The sequence below is a fragment of the Spea bombifrons genome, chromosome 4, assembly GCF_027358695.1.
Source record: "Spea bombifrons isolate aSpeBom1 chromosome 4, aSpeBom1.2.pri, whole genome shotgun sequence".
In the NCBI taxonomy this organism is placed as follows: domain Eukaryota; kingdom Metazoa; phylum Chordata; class Amphibia; order Anura; family Pelobatidae; genus Spea; species Spea bombifrons.
This window is the reverse complement of record NC_071090.1, coordinates 104,849,274-104,852,345: the sequence shown is the minus strand read 5'-3', so window position 1 is coordinate 104,852,345 and position 3,072 is coordinate 104,849,274. Positions and strand designations below refer to the sequence as shown.

General features: G+C 45.6%; 1 protein-coding gene across 1 annotated transcript in view; it reads left to right on the top strand.

The window, feature by feature from the left end:
• Positions 1 to 1,777: 1,777 nt before the first annotated feature.
• Positions 1,778 to 3,072, top strand: part of S1PR5 (sphingosine-1-phosphate receptor 5) — a 14,054-nt gene continuing 12,759 nt past the window's right edge. Inside the window, exon 1 of the mRNA XM_053464854.1 lies at positions 1,778 to 1,916. The gene's annotated coding sequence lies outside the window, so the exon portion shown is untranslated. The remainder of the gene's footprint in view (positions 1,917 to 3,072) is intronic.

Sequence of the window (3,072 nt, the reverse complement as noted above, 5' to 3'; positions counted from 1 at the left end):
GTATATTGCCGGCATCTGGAGAGGGATACTGTACACAGACACAAAAGGCTACAGGCCACCTACCGCTTACACTGAAGTACAACTAACAGCGACAATCCTATCCTGCAGAGCTTACACTCTAATACAAGCTGATACTCAGACAACACACTGGAGGAAGCAACCCAGATGCACCAAAAATGATTCAGTTATATCCTGCACCCCAGGGAGGGGCACTTGCCCCGATCTCTGACATTTGGCTAATAAAACCTTCGATTAGCAGATATAGATGATGAATCAGGGGCAATTATAGAAACGTAGAATGTGACGGCAGATCAGACCCGTCGGCCACCTAATCGCCTGTTCCTGCTGTAAAGACTCCAACGTTAATCAGACGTTGGTCTCGTCTTATGCCATGCATGTTTAAATTGCCATACTCTGTAACCTTTACCACTTCTGCTGGAAAGCTGTTCCACTTATCATCCACTCTATCAGTAAAGTAAATAACACATATTTTTACATGGACTCTTTGAATAAGAAGAAAATGAACTACCAATGTCTTTTCCAAGACCACCATTATCAAAAATGGGGGTCCTGTGATTGCCCATATGTATATATATATATATATATATATATATATATATATATAAAGCTTCACAAGTACAAATAGTGAGCTGGACAATCTCAGGACCCCCATCTCTGATAACCGCAGACCCCGGGTACAGGGTAGGCGTTAATTAAGTTTTTTTCGTATTCAAAAATCCTATGTTAATAGCCCTTTGTGATGTAAAAGTGTGTTATTGTCTCCTGTTTACAATACACTGAGTGCATACACACACATACACAATCCTCGCCCACTGTGCGCACGCGGCACATGCTAAAACAGCCATAAAATAGACAGAATAAAGAAATCACATTAAATAATAATACTAGAAGAAGGATAATGAGAAAGAGAGAAGGGGTGAGAGAGAGAGAGAGAGAGAGAGAGAGAGAGAGAGAGAGAGATTTGAGGGTGGAAGGGTGACTGAAACTAAGACTATTACTGATTATTGGGAGAGTGAGTGATTGCTGGGAGAGTGAGTGATTGCTGGGAGAATAGATGGTTGCTAGGAGGGTGAGGGAGCACTCAGAGAGAGCATCCAGTATGTGTCAATACTGTGAGAGTGAGCATCACTCACACAGAGCACATAGCATGTTAATGGGAGAGTATGATCACTCAATGCGTGACCCAGCATGTTACTGGGAGAGTGCGATCACTCACTGAGTGCACCCAGCATGTTACTGGGAGAGTGCGATCACTCACTGAGTGCACCCAGCATGTTACTGGGAGAGTGCGATCACTCACTGAGTGCACCCAGCATGTTACTGGGACAGTGCGATCACTCACTGAGTGCACCCAACATGTTACTGGGAGAGTGCGATCACTCACTGAGTGCACCCAGCATGTTACTGGGAGAGTGCGATCACTCACTGAGTGCACCCAGCATGTTACTGGGAGAGTGTGATCACTCACTGAGTGACCCAGCATGTTACTGGGAGAGTGTGATCACTCACTGAGTGACCCAGCATGTTACTGAGAGAGTGTGATCACTCACTGAGACACCCAGCATGTTACTGGGAGAGTGCGATCACTCACTGAGTGCACCCAGCATGTTACTGGGAGAGTGCGATCACTCACTGAGTGCACCCAGCATGTTACTGGGAGAGTGCGATCACTCACTGAGTGCACCCAGCATGTTACTGGGAGAGTGCGATCACTCACTGAGTGCACCCAGCATGTTACTGGGAGAGTGCGATCACTCACAGGGGTGTCTGGGAGATCTCTGCATTCACATGTAATGGGCTGGGCTGCTGCTCGGTGGAGGAGGTCCCAGCCTGATCTGCTCTCAGACAGGAGCTCGCACTGCCCTGGGAAGGACCCTCCAAACTTACTCCACAAGGTAAGCCATTTAACCCTAAAACCCCCGGCTCCTCTCAGTGATCGCCGGCTGGATCCGATCCTCCTCCTGTTTGATGTTTTCTCTCCCAGCTGATTCCGGGGTTTGCGAAACGCACAGAATGCGTAACATTTCTCAACATTCTCTCTTTGTTACAATAAGTATTTTTTATTTATTGTGACATTTCCGTTGGAGATGATACTATTTTTCGGATGGGCTTTTAAAGTGTGATGTGCCACCGGGGATCCAGCACGCGAGGCGATCGGGTGATCGGGAATCGGGTGATCGGGAATCGGGTGATCGGGGATCCAGTGGGTGGGCAGCCTTCGATCTCATCAAAGAAAAAGCTTAAAATGGTAAAATACCTTCAAATATTCCGGTTTGATTATATATGTACATATATTTTAATTGTCCAGTTATTACAATTCCATTTAAAGTCTTTAGCATGCATTGATTCCTGTTAGTGACTCAGAAGTCTCTTTTTCAGTTGTAGTTACCATACCTTGTGAGATTCTATATCTGTGGATGTGGTGGTTCGCTAAAAAGGATCGCTATCTGCTAAAAATGAATCAGTGTAACTCCTACACATTAAAATTCCATCTAATCTTTTCTTTGAATCACTTTATTTATGAGGTCAGCATTAGTAAGAATGATGAGATATGAGGCCATAATGAAGAATCTTATTTTTATGAATAATTCCATTGGTTGCTATGGTGATTGCTCCACAACACCCTTTTTATAGAGCACCCTCTGCCTGTGCGGACATTGTCACTGGTTCGGAGGTGACAGGTCAGCCGGGGGGTATTTTGCAGGCAAATGCTAAGCCAGGTGGCTGAATTGCCCCCGGTGTCAGTGAAGCAGGTCTTCAGGGGTTAATTCACTAAAGATGGAGTCAGCAGGGAAGTTACAGTTTCATCTCCCTGGCTTCACTTTACAGGGTGAAGGGGCAACAGCACTGAGCTCCAGGGTACCTTGGATAGCCTAGTATATAAAGCATTTTCTTCTGCTTGAACTATACATTATGCAGGGCCAGCTCGGTCCTTCTTGTGGATACATTTGCCAGGGATGGTCATAGTGAATACAGGGAGTTAAAAACCCTCCTGCAAGCTCTCCTGCCAACTTTGTGGAGATTTATGGGACCATTTAATGGCCCGGGTGG